Raw genomic sequence first — 16,604 nt, 5'->3', positions numbered from 1 at the left:
AATGGAGAGAAACTGGAGGAAGTGGAGTGCTTTAAGTATCTAGGAGTGGATATAGCAGCGGATGGAACCAAGGGAATGGAAGGGAGTCACAAAGTGGGGGAAGGAGTGAAGGTTCTAGAAGCATTGAAGAATGTGTGGAAGGTGGGAACATTATCTTGGAGAGCAAAAATGGGTATGTTTGAAGGAATAGTGGTTCCAACAATGTTTTAGGGTTGAAAGGCATGGGATATACATAAGGTTGTGCAGAGGAGGGTGTATGTGTTGGAAATTAAATGTTTGAGGACAATATGTGGTATGAGGTGGTTTGATTAAGTAATGAAAGGGTAAGAGAGATGTATGGAAATAAATGGAATGTGGTTGAGAAAACAGAAGAGAGTGTGTTGAAATGGTTTGGACACATACAGAGAATGATTGAGGAAAGATTGACAAAGAGGATATATGTGTCAGGAGGGAACGAAGAGACTTGGGAGACCAAACTGGAGGTGGAAGGATAGAATGAAAAAGATTTTGAGCGATCCAGGCCTGAACATACAGGAGGGTGAAAGGCGTGCAAGGAATAAGAGTGAATTGGAATGGTGGTATACCGGGGCCGGTACATATCGATACATATCAACATATACAGATATACATACATACACATACACACTTAACACATATACATATACATATATATACACATACATATTCATGTTTGCATTCATCCATTCCTGGCACTACACTACCCCACAGGAAACAGTATTGCTACCCCTTGCTTCAGCAAGGTAGCGCCAGGAAAAAATGACAAAAAAGGCCACATTCGTTCACACTCAATCTCTAGCTGTCATGAGCAATGCAACAAAACCACAGCTCCCTATCCCCATCCAAGCCTCACAGACCATTCCATGTTTATTCAGAATGCTTCACATGCCCTGGTTCAGTCCATTGACAGCACATCGACCCCAGTATAACACATCATTCCAATTCACTCTATTCCTTGCACGCCCCTCACCCTCCTGTAAGTTCAGGCCCCAATCACTCAAAATACTTTTCACTCCAACCTTCCACCTCCAATTTGTTCTTCCGCTTCCTCTTGTACCCTCCACCTCTCACACATACATCCTCATTGTCAAACTTTCCTCACTCATTCTCTCCCTATGGCCAAACCATTTCAACACACCCTCTTCTGCTTTCTCATCCACACTCTTTTTATTTCCACACATCTCTCATATCCTTTCATTACTTAATCAAACCAACTCACAACGCATATTGTCCACAAATATTTCACTTCCGACACATCTATCCTCCTCTGTACAAACTTATCTATAGCCCATGCCTCACAACCATATAACATTGCTGGAACTACTGTTCCTTCAAAAGTACCTATTTTTCCTCTGAGATAACATTCTCTCCTTTGGCATATTCTTCATCGCTCCCAGGCCCTTCGCACCCTCCCCCACCCTGTGACTCAATTCTGCTTCCATGGTTCCACCTGCTGCTAAGCCACTCCCATTTATCTAAAACACTTCACTTCAATTTTTCTCCATTCAAACTTATATCCCAATTAAATTGTCCCTCAACCCTTCAGAGCCTAATGACCTTGCTCTTAACCACATCTCTCAACTTTCTGCTTTCACACAGTTTTCCAAGTTCAGTCATCAATTTCTACAGTTTCTCACTCGAATCAACCACTAGAGTTGTATCATCAGCAAACAACAACTGACTCACTTCCCAGGCACTCTCATCCCCAACAGACTGCATACTCACCCCTCTCTCCCAAACTCTTACATTTATCTGCCTAACCATCTCATCCATATACATCTTTCTTTTCTTTCAAACTATTCACCATTTCCCGTGTTAGCGAGGTAGCATTAAGAACAGAGGACTGGGCCTTTGAGGGAATATCCTCACCTGGCCCCCTTCTCTGTTCCTTCTTTTGGAAAATTAAAAAAAACGAGAGGGGAGGATTTCCAGCCCCCCCCCCGCTCCCTCCCCTTTTAGTCGCCTTGTACGACACGCAGGGAATATGTGGGAAGTATTCTTTCTCCGCTATCCCCAGGGATAATATATAAATACATCCCATTCCTCACCCACTCCCCTCACATCATTTGCTTTTACCTTTTGCCATTCTGCACTCAATAATCTCTCCTGGCACTTCCTCACACAAGTCTCTTTTCCAAGTTCACTTGCTCTCACCATTCTCTTCTCCCCAACTTTCTCTCTTTTTTGAAACCTCTACAACTCTTTACCTTTGCATCCTCAAGATAGTGATCAGACATCCCTCCAGCTGCCCCTCTCAGCGCATTAACATTCAAAAGTCTCTCATTTACACGCCTATCAATTAACACATAATCCAATAATGCCCTTTGACCATCTCTCCTATTCACATATGTATACTTATATGAATCTCTCTTTTTAAACCAGATATTTCCAATCACCAGTCTTTTTTCAGCACACAACTCCACAAGCTCTTCATCATTTCCATTCACAACAATAAATACCCCATGTACACCAATTATACCCTCAACTGCCACATTACACACCTTCGCATTTATATCACCTACCATTATACCCAGTTTTTTGCATCAAAGCTGCTGACACACTCACTCAGTTGCTCCCAAAACACTTGCCTCTCATGATCTTTCTTCTCATGACCTGGTGCATAAGCACCAATAATCACCCATCTCTCTCCATCCACTTTCCACATATATATATATATATATATATATATATATATATATATATATATATATATATATATATATAGGAGAGACTGAGTACAGAATGGAAAAAGGTGAGAACAATGGAAGTAAGGGGAGTGGGGGAGGAATGGGATGTATTTAGGGAATCAGTGATGGATTGCGCAAAAGATGCTTGTGGCATGAGAAGAGTGGGAGGTGGGTTGATTAGAAAGGGTAGTGAGTGGTGGGATGAAGAAGTAAGAGTATTAGTGAAAGAGAAGAGACAGGCATTTGGATGATTTTTGCAGGGAAAAAATGAAATTGAGTGGGAGACGTATAAAAGAAAGAGACAGGAGGTCAAGAGAAAGGTGCAAGAGGTGAAAAAAAGGGCAAATGAGAGTTGGGGTGAGAGAGTATCATTAAATTTTAGGGAGAATAAAAAGATGTTCTGGAAGGAGGTAAATAAAGTGCGTAAGACAAGGGAGCAAATGGGAACTTCAGTGAAGGGCACAAATGGGGAGGTGATAACAAGTAGTGGTGATGTGAGAAGGAGATGGAGTGAGTATTTTGAAGGTTTGTTGAATGTGTTTGATGATAGAGTGGCAGATATAGGGTGTTTTGGTCGAGGTGGTGTGCAAAGTGCAAGGGTTAGGGAAAATGAGTTGGTAAACAGAGAAGAGGTAGTAAAAGCTTTGCGGAAGATGAAAGCCGGCAAGGCAGCAGGTTTGGATGGTATTGCAGTGGAATTTATTAAAAAAGGGGGTGACTGTATTGTTGACTGGTTGGTAAGGTTATTTAATGTATGTATGACTCATGGTGAGGTGCCTGAGGATTGGCGGAATGCGTGCATAGTGCCATTGTACAAAGGCAAAGGGGATAAGAGTGAGTGCTCAAATTACAGGGGTATAAGTTTGTTGAGTATTCCTGGCAAATTATATGGGAGGGTATTGATTGAGAGGGTGAAGGCATGTACAGAGCATCAGATTGGGGAAGAGCAGTGTGGTTTCAGAAGTGGTAGAGGATGTGTGGATCAGGTGTTTGCTTTGAAGAATGTATGTGAGAAATACTTAGAAAAGCAAATGGATTTGTATGTAGCATTTATGGATCTGGAGAAGGCATATGATAGAGTTGATAGAGATGCTCTGTGGAAGGTATTAAGAATATATGGTGTGGGAGGCAAGTTGTTAGAAGCAGTGAAAAGTTTTTATCGAGGATGTAAGGCATGTGTACGTGTAGGAAGAGAGGAAAGTGATTGGTTCTCAGTGAATGTAGGATTGCGGCAGGGGTGTGTGATGTCTCCATGGTTGTTTAATTTGTTTATGGATGGGGTTGTTAGGGAGGTGAATGCAAGAGTTTTGGAAAGAGGGGCAAGTATGAAGTCTGTTGGGGATGAGAGAGCTTGGGAAGTGAGTCAGCTGTTCGCTGATGATACAGCGCTGGTGGCTGATTCATGTGAGAAACTGCAGAAGCTGGTGACTGAGTTTGGTAAAGTGTGTGAAAGAAGAAAGTTAAGAGTAAATGTGAATAAGAGCAAGGTTATTAGGTACAGTAGGGTTGAGGGTCAATTCAATTGGGAGGTGAGTTTGAATGGAGAAAAACTGGAGGAAGTGAAGTGTTTTAGATATCTGGGAGTGGATCTGGCAGCGGATGGAACCATGGAAGCGGAAGTGGATCATAAGGTGGGGGAGGTGGCGAAAATTCTGGGAGCCTTGAAGAATGTGTGGAAGTCGAGAACATTATCTCGGAAAGCAAAAATGGGTATGTTTGAAGGAATAGTGGTTCCAACAATGTTGTATGGTTGCGAGGCGTGGACTATGGATAGAGTTGTGCGCAGGAGGATGGATGTGCTGGAAATGAGATGTTTGAGGACAATGTGTGGTGTGAGGTGGTTTGATCGAGTAAGTAACGTAAGGGTAAGAGAGATGTGTGGAAATAAAAAGAGCGTGGTTGAGAGAGCAGAAGAGGGTGTTTTGAAATGGTTTGGTCACATGGAGAGAATGAGTGAGGAAAGATTGACCAAGAGGATATACGTGTCGGAGGTGGAGGGAACGAGGAGAAGAGGGAGACCAAATTGGAGGTGGAAAGATGGAGTGAAAAAGATTTTGTGTGATCGGGGCCTGAACATGCAGGGGGGTGAAAGGGGGGCAAAGAATAGAGTGAATTGGAGCGATGTTGTATACCGGGGTTGACGTGCTGTCAGTGGATTGAATCAAGGCATGTGTATGGGGGTGGGTTGGGCCATTTCTTTCGTCTGTTTCCTTGCGCTACCTCGCAAACGCGGGAGACAGCGGAAAAAAAAAAAAAAAAATATATATATATATATATATATATATATATATATATATATATATATATATATATATATATATATATATGCATGGGAAGTATTCTTTCTCCCCTATCCCTGGGGATAGGGGAGAAAGAATACTTCCCACGCATTCCTCACGTGTCGTAGAAGGCGACTAAAGGGGACGGGCGCGGGGGGCCAGAAACCCTCCCCTCCTTGTATTTTAACTTTCTAAAAGGGGAAACAGAAGGAGTCACGCGAGGAGTGCTCATCCTCCTCGAAGGCTCAGATTGGGGTGTCTAAATGTGTGAGAAGTAACCAAGATGAGAAAAAAGGAGAGATAGGTAGTATGTTTGAGGAAAGGAACCTGGATGTTTTGGCTCTGAGTGAAACGAAGCTAAAGGGTAAAGCGGAAGAGTGGTTTGGGAATGTCTTGGGAGTAAAGTCAGGAGTTAGTGAGAGGACAAGAGCAAGGGAAGGAGTAGCACTACTCCTGAATCAGGAGTTGTGGGAGTATGCGATAGAGTGTAAGACAGTAAATTCTAGATTGATATGGGTAAAACTGAAAGTTGATGGAGAGAGATGGGTGATTATTGGTGCATATGCACCTGGGCATGAGAAGAAAGATCATGAGAGGCAAGTGTTTTGGGAGCAGCTGAATGAGTGTGTTAGTGGTTTTGATGCACAAGACCGGATGGGTGATTTGAATGCAAAGGTGAGTAATGTGGCAGTTGAGGGAATAATTGGTATACATGGAGTGTTCAGTGTTGTAAATGGAAATGGTTAAGAGCTTGTAGATTTATGTGCTCAAAAAGGAATGGTGATTGGGAACTTCAGCGAGATATACATAAGTATACGTATGTAAGTAGGAAAGATGGCCAGAGAGCGTTATTGGATTACATGTTAATTGATAGACGCACGAAAGAGAGACTTTTGGATGTTAATGTGCTGAGAGGTGCAACTGGAGGGATGTCTGATCATTATCTTGTGGTGGCGAAGGTGAAGATTTGTGGGGGTTTTCAGAAAAGAAGAGAGAATGTTGGGGTGAAGAGAGTGGTGAGAGTAAGTGAGCTTGGGAAGGAGACTTGTGTGAGGAACTACCAGGAGAGACTGAGTACAGAATGGAAAAAGGTGAGAACAAAGGAGGTAAGGGGAGTGGGGGAGGAATGGGATGTATTTAGGGAAGCAGTGATGGCTTGCGCAAAAGATGCTTGTGGCATGAGAAGTGTGGGAGGTGGGTTGATTAGAAAAGGTAGTGAGTGGTGGGATGAAGAAGTAAGATTATTAGTGAAAGAGAAGAGAGAGGCATTTGAATGATTTTTGCAGGGAAAAAATGCAAATGAGTGGGAGAGGTATAAAAGAAAGAGGCAGGAGGTCAATAGAAAGGTGCAAGAGGTGAAAAAGAGGGCAAATGAAAGTTTTGGAAGATGTTTTGGAAGGAGGTAAATAAAGTGCATAAGACAAGGGAGCAAATGGGAACTTCAGTGAAGGGGGCTAATGGGGAGGTGATAACAAGTAGTGGTGATGTGATAAGAAGATGGAGTGAGTATTTTGAAGGTTTGTTGAATGTGTTTGATGATAGAGTGGCAGATATAGGGTGTTTTGGTCGAGGTGGTGTGCAAAGCGAGAGGGTTAGGGAAAATGATTTGGTAAATAGAGAAGAGGTAGTAAAAGCTTTATGGAAGATGAAAGCCAGCAAAGCAGCAGGTTTGGATGGTATTGCAGTGGAATTTATTAAAAAAGGGGGTGACTGTATTGTTGACTGGTTGGTAAGGTTATTCAATGTATGTATGATTCATGGTGAGGTGCCTGAGGATTGGTGGAATGCTTGCATAGTGCCATTGTACAAAGGCAAAGGGGATAAGAGTGAGTGCTCAAATTACAGAAGTATAAGTCTGTTGAGTATTCCTGGTAAATTATATGGGAGGGTATTGATTGAGAGGGTGAAGGCGTGTACAGAGCATCAGATTGGGGAAGGGCAGTGTGGTTTCAGAAGTGGTAGAGGATGTGTGGATCAGGTGTTTGCTTTGAAGAATGTATGTGAGAAATACTTAGAAAAACAAATGGATTTGCATGTAGCATTTATGGATCTGGAGAAGGCATATGATAGAGTTGATAGAGATGCTCCTTGGAAGGTTTTAAGAATATATGGTGTGGGAGGCAAATTGTTAGAAGCAGTGAAAAGTTTTTATCGAGGATGTAAGGCATGTGTACGTGTAGGAAGAGAGGAAAGTGATTGGTTCTCAGTGAATGTAGGTTTGCGGTAGGGGTGTGTGATGTCTCCATGGTTGTTTAATTTGTTTATGGATGGGGTTGTTAGAGAGGTGAATGCAAGAGTTTTGGAAAGAGGGGCAAGTATGAAGTCTGTTGTGGATGAGAGAGCTTGGGAAGTGAGTCAGTTGTTGTTCGCTGATGATACAGTGCTGGCAGCTGATTCATGTAAGAAACTGCAGAAGCTGGTGACTGAGTTTGGTAAAGTGTGTGAAAGAAGAAAGTTAAGAGTAAATGTGAATAAGAGCAAGGTTATTAGGTACAGTAGGGTTGAGGGTCAAGTCAATTGGGAGGTAAGTTTGAATGGAGAAAAACTGGAGGAAGTAAAGTGTTTTAGATATCTGGGAGTGGATCTGGCAGCGGATGGAACCATGGAAGTGGAAGTGAATCATAGGGTGGGGGAGGGGGTGAAGATTCTGGGAGCCTTGAAGAATGTTTGGAAGTCGAGAACATTATCTTGGAAAGCAAAAATGGGTATGTTTGAAGGAATAGTGGTTCCAACAATGTTGTATGGTTGCGAGGCGCGGGCTATGGATAGAGCTGTGCGCAGGAGGGTGGATGTGCTGGAAATGAGATGTTTGAGGAGAATCTGTGGTGTGAGGTGGTTTGATCGAGTAAGTAATGTAAGGGTGAGAGAGATGTGTGGAAATAAAAAGAGTGTGGTTGAGAGAGCAGAAGAGGGTGTTTTGAAATGGTTTGGTCAAATGGAGAGAATGAGTGGGGAAAGATCGACAAAGAGGATATATGTGTCAGAGGTGGAGGGAACAAGGAGAAATGGGAGACCAAATTGGAGGTGGAAAGATGGAGTGAAAAAGATTTTGAGTGATTGGGGCCTGAACATGCAGGAGGGTGAAAGGCGTGCAAGGAATAGAGTGAATTGGAATGATGTGCTATACCAGGGTCGACGTGCTATCAATGGATTGAACCAGGGCATGCGAAGCGTCTGGGGTAAACCATGGAAAGTGTGTGGGGCCTGGATGTGGAAAGGGAGCTGTGGTTTCGGTGCATTATTACATGACAGCTAGAGACTGAGTGTGAACGAATGGGGCCTTTGGTGTCTTTCCTACCGCTACCTCACACACATGAGGGGGGAGGGGGTTGTTATTCCATGTGTGGCGAGGTGGCGATGGGAACAAATAAAGGCAGACAGTATGAATTATGTACATGTGTATATATGTATATGTCTGTGTGTGTATATATGTGTGTATACATTGAGATGTATAGGTATGTATATTTGCGGGTGTGGACGTGTATGTATATACATGTGTATGTGGGTGGGTTGGGCCATTCTTTCGTCTGTTGCCTCAGTGACACAAATTTAATCAAATCTTACAAAGTAGGTGAAAGTTTGTAAAACAGTGATCACAGTTTGATTAGATTAGGGATAAATTTAGATTATGAAATAAGTGACAATAAACTCTTGATCCCAGATTACAGGTGAGCAAATTTTGAAAACATTAGACAAGAAATTCGCAGAATCAATTGGACAAAACTTCTTAATCTTTACATAGTAGAGTAAATGTGGAATAATTCTAAAAATACATTGCTCAAGATTGAAAATAAATATATTCCATGAGTTTCAAAGATAATTTGCAATATTTCAAAAACAACGTAGATGAATAGGTGAATTGAAGGACTTATTTGCTAAATGAAGAAAATGTATAAGAAATCCAAATCAATGGAAACCAATGAAAATCACAAGGAATTAATCAAAATCCAAAGAGAGTGTAAGGTCATAAGCAAGAGTAAATGCAACAAAAAAAATTTCCTTCAAAGTTAAGAGTAATCCTAAGGAATTCTTCAAATATCTAAGACAAAGGAAGACAGGAAAAGGAAGTAATTGGACCATAATGAAATGAACATGGCACACTAACTACTAACGACACAGAAATGGCTACCCTACTAAATCATTCTTTTAACTCCATATTCACAAAGAAATATCTTGAATACCACAACCAATGAAAATGATTCAAGGATCTGATGAAAACGAGTTAGAAGTTAGAGAAGTAAAGAGCTCTGAAATACTTAAATACCTGGACCAATTAAATCCTATAAATCCAATGGCCCAGATGACTTAGCTCCAAGATTTTTAAAGGTCTTGAGACAAGCTGATATACCTCATAATAAAAACATTCAACGAATCTCCATTGGATGGTCAGATGCTAAATGACTAGAAACTAGTAAATGCTATATTATTATTTTCTAAATTTTGTTGCTGTCTCCCGCATTAGCGAGGCAGCACAAGGAAACAGACGAAAGAATGGCCCAACCCACCCACATACACATGGATATACATACACGTCCACACACGCTCATATACATACCTACACATTTCAGTGTATACATATATATACATACACAGTCATGTACATATATACACATGTACATAATTCAAACTTGCTGCCTTTATTCATTCCTGTCGCCATCGCACCACACCTGAAATGTCAACCCCCTCCCCCCACATGCAAGTGAGGTAGCACTAGGAAAAGATAACAAAGGCCACATTTGTTCACACTCTGTCTCTAGCTGTCATGTATAATGCACCAAAACCACAGTTCCCTTTCCACATCCAGGCCCCACAAAACTTTCATGGTTCACCCAAGACGCTTTACATGCCCTGGTTCAATCCATTGACATCCTATATATACAAAAGGAGACAAAAAGTGTGCCTTGAACTAACATCCAATTAACATTATGTCAGTTAGGTGAATTGATGGTAAATTAATACAATAGAATATCTACATTTCTAGAACAAAAAATTCTATCGGACAACCAACAGGGTTTCTGCTATAGAAGATCCTGCCTGATGAATTTGCTGGAATTTTTTGGTGTTATTTACCAGAATTGGGATGAATAATTGCCATCTGATTTCGTATATTCAGATTTCCAAAAAGGCTTTCGATAACGAACCTCAAAATAGACTTTTACATAAACTCAAAGCACATACAATCAGTGAAGAACTCTGCACATGGATCTGAGACTGAGCAAACAGCAAAGCCTCAAATTGGCTTGACGTAATGAGTGGTGTGCCACGGGTCAGTCCTAGGCCCCATTTCTTTCATAATTTACATTAATGACCTAGAGCTCACTCTCGTATCTAAGATCTCCAAATTTACTGGTGATACTATATTAGGAGGTAGAGCTGTAAACAGGCAGAACTGCAAAAGATTTAAAGAGATCTTAACTTACTAGCAGAGTGGTCAAGCAGAAGGCAAATAAAGTCTAATGTAGACAAGTGTAAAGTTATGCACTTTGGAGACAAGAACATACATTAAGACTACAAACTGTTCAGAAACCCTCTAGATAAAGTGAATGAAGAAAAGGACCTTGAGTTGTCATAAGCAACAACCTGAAATACACTAAACAGTCTCAAGCAGCAAGTAAAAAAGGTAACTAAATGTAAGGTAAAATAGCATAACATAGATTATAAGACACCAGAAACAATTGTCACACTGTATAATTCTCTTACAGGACCACACCTTGAATATTCAGTCCAGTTTTGGTCCCCAAACTATAAAAAAGATGAGGAAAAATCATCAAGGCAAGTACAAAAAAACACAACAAAACTGATCCCATCCTTTAGAAATCTAGCATATGAAGAGAGGCTAAAATGAGTGGATCTCTTCAGAATTTTGAAAAAGTCCAATAAAGTAAACCACAAGCATCTTTTTGAAACAGGAAAATATGGTTGCTAAAACAAATGAAATTAGACTCAAAGCTAAAAGATGTACCGATGTGGGAAAAAGCTTTTTTTCCTATAGGTGTGTTGAGCACTGAAATAAGTTACTGTAAGATGTAGTGAATGCTGAAACTATAATTACCTTTAAAAGTCATTCAGACAAATATTTCATAAATTCAGGTATACTTTGAGAAAAACACCAGAAATAAACATATAAAGAACAGTGGTACCAGGGACATTAGAAGCCTAATGTGCAGCAGCAGGGAGTCGGAGTTAGCTTAAAAAAGTACTCGGCAGAATTATATTTTTTTGTCAGGTTATATCATATTTTTCCCAAAAACCAAGTTGTGGGCCAATCAGGCCTCCTGTTGTCTGTCTTTCTCATGTAAAAAACTGCAAAGTGGAGGATGGCTGGTGCAAGCCGAGGGAGTTATATGTTTTGTTAACATTAACTGGGAAGAACGTCAAAATCATCAAATGGTACACGGATGTTCTCCGACATGTGATATATAGTAGAGTGGGCTGTGTACCAGTAATTGAAAATGGAGACAGAAAGGAAGGTGTATGGCTTAATAATGCCAAAAGGGTAAAGGACACAATGTATACTTTGAAGAAGATGGGGAAGACAACACTGCCAAGAAACACAATGGAAAATATAAAAAAGGAAGAAATGAGCTAAAATAACATAAAAGAATACAGATTGATTAAGATAAAAAAGAAAAGAACAAGAGTTATCAAAACATATTCCACATATTTTTCAGAAACATATTATCCCTTATCAAGTTAATAACCACACTGAAAGATTCAGAGGCTAGTGTTCTAAGAGAAAATCAGAAAACGAGCATGGATTTGAATCAGGAATTCTAAAGTGTACCCAACATGTTATTCTTTTCATCACTAACAATCTAGAATGGGGAACAGATCCTGAAAACTTATAAATCTTGGTTTATATAAGACATACTGATCCCATGAAGTAACTCCACATGCACTTAATAAAAGTGTATGAACACAAGTTTTTGGAAGAAAGATTAGTACTGAGAGAGTTAGAATGAGCACTGTATTTTCTTACATGAAAGATTAGGAAAATTCAATGAATTAATGGCCAGTATCTCTCTTAAAAGTAATACAAAAAGTGCTGAAAAATAAAATTAGAACAAATAAATGATTTAACATACAGGAAAACTACCTAGTGAGAGGTAGCATGGATTCAAAGGATATGATTCATATAAAAAAATCTTTTTACAAGTCAATAATAGGGTTAGTACAGTATTGCTATAAATGATGTGCATTTAGAAAGATTATAAATAATTTCTGTATGATAGTTAAGAGACTTAGACATCTGAAAGAATATTAGTACTCTGAGAGTTAAATTATCATTTAATTTCAACCTACAAGTGTGGCACGGGCTTAAAACAGAGTAGATGGTTCTGTGATACGGTCTGATGAAATGGCTATACAAAAGGCGCTGATGGTTATTTATATTTATTTTTATTTATATTTATTTATTTTGCTTTGTTGCTGTCTCCCGAGTTATCGAGGTAACGCAAGGAAACAGACGAAACAATGGCCCAACCCACCCATATACACATGTATATACATACAGTCCACACACGCAAATATACATACCAATACATCTCAACATATACATATATATATACACACACAGACATATACATATATACACATGGTGTTAGCAGAATAAAGCATATCCTTACATGATCCTACTCTACCACTGCCACTTTACCAAATGTGGAATCTAACAGAATTTGCGTAATTGCACGATGCATTGTGGATACTAGAAAGATAGTTTACAATGATGAAGAAGGAAAAGATAAGTTCTTAGGGTTTAGTTAATATATAAGTCACTGAAACAAACCATAAAAACAATAGAACCTATGAAAATATCTCCTCTTTCCTATATTTCATTATGTTAATAGAAATATGGCCACAACATTGCCATCTGTTCCAATTTGCCACAAGGTTAGCGCATTCACAGGACCAAGTTCAAGAGATGAATCCACTTGTGTACAAATGAACACATACACAGCCCAAAACAGGATGTAAAACACACCATAATAATATCGTTCATATACAAAAGTAAGTTACTTTCGGTTGTTAGGAGATTTTCATAAGTTCTATCGACTAATAAAATTTGATAGTACTGTACCCAGCATTTTCCCTGATCTTCATAGCCCTCCCCACTATTGACTTATCATTAAAAAGATGTAAAATTCCCTTTCACTTCTAAATCTGTTCTCCACAACAAAAGATCATTTAGATTTCATAATCAATCAGGTGATTTGACTCCAGTTTATTATCACCCGATCAATACCTACAATTCTACACATTACCCAGGTATTAATTATATGCAATATATCATACCAGTATAGTATGACTTGATTATAAACAGTAAATTAGATACTGATCTATTCAGAGCATCAACCATGGATTTTGGTGGACACTATGAAGGCAAATAAAATCTTTACTGAAGATGTTGTGAGCACTGAAAGTCTTTCTCTCCTGCTTTGCCCTATACAGCTAAGACTACACAGTCTTTGATCTACAATCTACATAATATGGTGTTGAAGGTCTAACAGTGACAGAAGACAAGCACAATCATGCCAGTTGTACCAAGCATTTTCCCTGATCTTCATAGCCCTCCCCACTATTGACTTATCATTAAAAAGATAGAAAATTTCCTTTCACTTCTCAATCTGTTTTCCACAACAAAAAATCATTTAGATTTCATAATCAATCAGGTGATGGGACTCCAGTTTATTATCACTCGATCAATATCCACAATTCTACGCAGTACCCAGATAACAATCATGATATGCAAAATATTATACCAGTATAGTATGACTCATTGATTATAAACAATATATTAGATACTGATCTATTCAGAGCATCAACCATGGATTTTGGTGGAGAGTACGAAGGCAAATAAAGTCTTTACTGAAGATGTTGTGAGCATTGAAAGTCTCTCCTGCTTTGCCCTATACAGCTAAGACTATATAATCTTTGGTCTACAATCTAAACCATTAAAGGTTGAAGTTCTACCAGCGACATAGTACATAAGCAAAATCATGCCAGCTGCGCCCAGTTGACTGAAGAAACTGACTTCAACACTCCAGAGCGACCTAAAGAATAATATTACAAAATAGCATTAACAGTTGTTACCCAAACCAAACTTCACCTGCGACCTCACCCAGCTGCCACAAAAACATAACTACTATAAAAATAAATGTAAATTAACATAAAGCTCAAACTGCTCATCTTAACGTTGAAACCCACCTACAAGCTTCCTCTGGAAGGAAAATTAGTCGATTATCTACTGCTACACAACTCCAATATATCGGCAAGATAACCACTAAGTAGCATATTCATTGCCTCTGAATGGGGTACGATACAATATAATATTTACGATGACATCTGAACCATGGGAAAAGTTCATCTTTATTTCAATTAACTACCACTTCACTAGTAATATCTGGCCTGTTTAACAAACCTTTTCAACTCGTGTTCTAAACATGACCCAATATTTACAAGTTGGCACCTGAGCAATCACGATGCCACAGTTCGCACATTTATTAATTAACATTTTGACTTACAATGTCGCACATTTATTAATTAACATTTTGACTTACAATGTAAGTAAAAAACTGATGCAGTATTTACCTGTCACAGGGAACGCTCTGATGACAAGAAAATGTTCCTTACGCTATTCATTCATTACTTGTTCAAGCCTAACTTACCTCACAGAAAGCTATTTACTCATAACTTGATCAATTCTACGTTATTCACTCACAACTTGTTATATTCTGGCATTTTCGCAGGAAAATACGGGCTATCATCATTACTTGTTGAAGCCTAGGTGGCCATCATGATCCATTATCTATAAATATACTCACATGTTAGACATTAGCGGTAAGAACATATTGATAACTTATTCAGCCCATAAGTTGCAAGTTCATGTCAAACCTCTTCACACTATAACCCTTAAGACTTTTCCCTTATTTGCAGACATATTTTGGTCAAGATCAAATAACTAATAATAACGCCAGACGTGCATTTTTTTTTTTTTTGTATTTTTGTAATATTTATTATGCTGTGCAAGAATGTAGTATATATGAGCGGCCTCTGTTAACAAAATGACTTAGGTAAATAGATAACCCGTTTCTCTCAGGAAAATATGTGGCTGATGCACTGGAAACCTAATTTTGGTGGCTAATTTATATATAGCCTTGGCACACTGGAGATGCTCATCTAGACCCTTCAAAGATGCTGTCACTTGGCGTCGAGCTCACCAAAGATATGTCAGAAGGGTCGTCCATCTCCATCACCATTTGCTCAACGCGTTTGACCGCCACGTAGTCAGGCATTACTCTCATTCTCTCAATAAACTGTTTCCGCAGTATCTTTGCGCTCATAGTCGGGTTATTTGTAACAAAGTCCAGAAACGTAATTGAATGATAAGCACAGGTGCCATATCTATAACTCTGAAGCCGTACTCCAACTTGCAATACTTCTCGCCTTTTTATTCCCATCCTTCTGAAATACTTGCAAACCGACGGATCCAATTTTCCTCCACTGGAATCGTAATAAAGATATTTGTCGAAAGCTCTGAAGAGGGAAGTCGCATGGACTTCCGTTTTATCCTTATTCAAACGCAGCAAGATCAGGCTTTCCTTGACCTTCAACGGTGGCACAGCGGTCATCGAGGTGACCTTAGATTCCATCTTCATATACGAAAAAAGACCTTTTTTCTTCAGATTGTATTCCAGGATCGATTGTATATCAGGATAGTTTAATGCACGAAATCTGCACATTTCCCGGTGGATTTGGGGCACTTGAAGCCTGCCTGTTGGCATGTTTAGGTGTGATGAGGCAACCCGACTGGCGGACCTCATTCCACCTTATATCCTTGATATCCTTGACTATATATTAAGATAACGACAGTAAACCTAGTTAAACAGGGTCATGACAAAATCTAAATAGCACTACGATAAAGCTTTTGAAACCCACTGAAGACATTACTAAATCAAATTAATTCATTCAAAGTGAAATATATCATAGAATATATGCAACTACTTGTATTTTGATTCTAATGAAAGAGAAATGAAGAAATCCGTGTGGAGAAATTGGCAGAAGTTCAGAGTTGACAAAAGATGACGTCATGGAGGTAGACCAGCTTTATATTTACGATATTTATATATATATATATATATATATATATATATATATATATATATATATATATATATATATATATATAGGAAAGTTCTGATTGTTACTTTGACAAATGGATGGTGAAGAAGACGCGATGGGTTTGTGGATCACATTTGGGGCTCACTGAGCCAGAGGGACGCCATTCTCTCTACCGCTGTACAAAAAATGACGAGGATAGAGAACAAACTTTCTTCAACGCCTTAGTTTCATTCAGTTGAATAATGTATACGGAACTTTAGCTCGGGATTCAACTAGATTAAGTCTATGCTCGGAAATTAAGGTTAATTTTGTTTGGTGAGGTAGGCTATCCATCTAAGCTGGCTTAGGGTATTTGTATTTACCAAACGTAACATTACATGAAAATATATTATCCTGGGTAGATCTAAACACACAGACTGACACACAAACACGAAAAAATGTTCTAACCGGATGTTTGGAATTTCGTTTATTTTACATAATTTTTATAATCATTTACTTCCCC

General features: G+C 39.1%; 1 protein-coding gene across 1 annotated transcript in view; it reads right to left on the bottom strand.

Annotated features, from left to right (window-relative positions):
- Window positions 1-14,386, bottom strand: part of LOC139761678 (uncharacterized) — a 293,203-nt gene extending 278,817 nt beyond the window's left edge. The window contains exon 1 of the mRNA XM_071686006.1: window positions 14,189-14,386. The gene's annotated coding sequence lies outside the window, so the exon portion shown is untranslated. The remainder of the gene's footprint in view (window positions 1-14,188) is intronic.
- Between the last annotated feature and the right edge of the window lie 2,218 nt (window positions 14,387-16,604).

Source organism: Panulirus ornatus, chromosome 41 (assembly GCF_036320965.1).
Source record: "Panulirus ornatus isolate Po-2019 chromosome 41, ASM3632096v1, whole genome shotgun sequence".
NCBI lineage: Eukaryota > Metazoa > Arthropoda > Malacostraca > Decapoda > Palinuridae > Panulirus > Panulirus ornatus.
The sequence above is the reverse complement of the archived record's forward strand: the minus strand, read 5'-3'. Positions and strand labels throughout refer to the sequence as shown.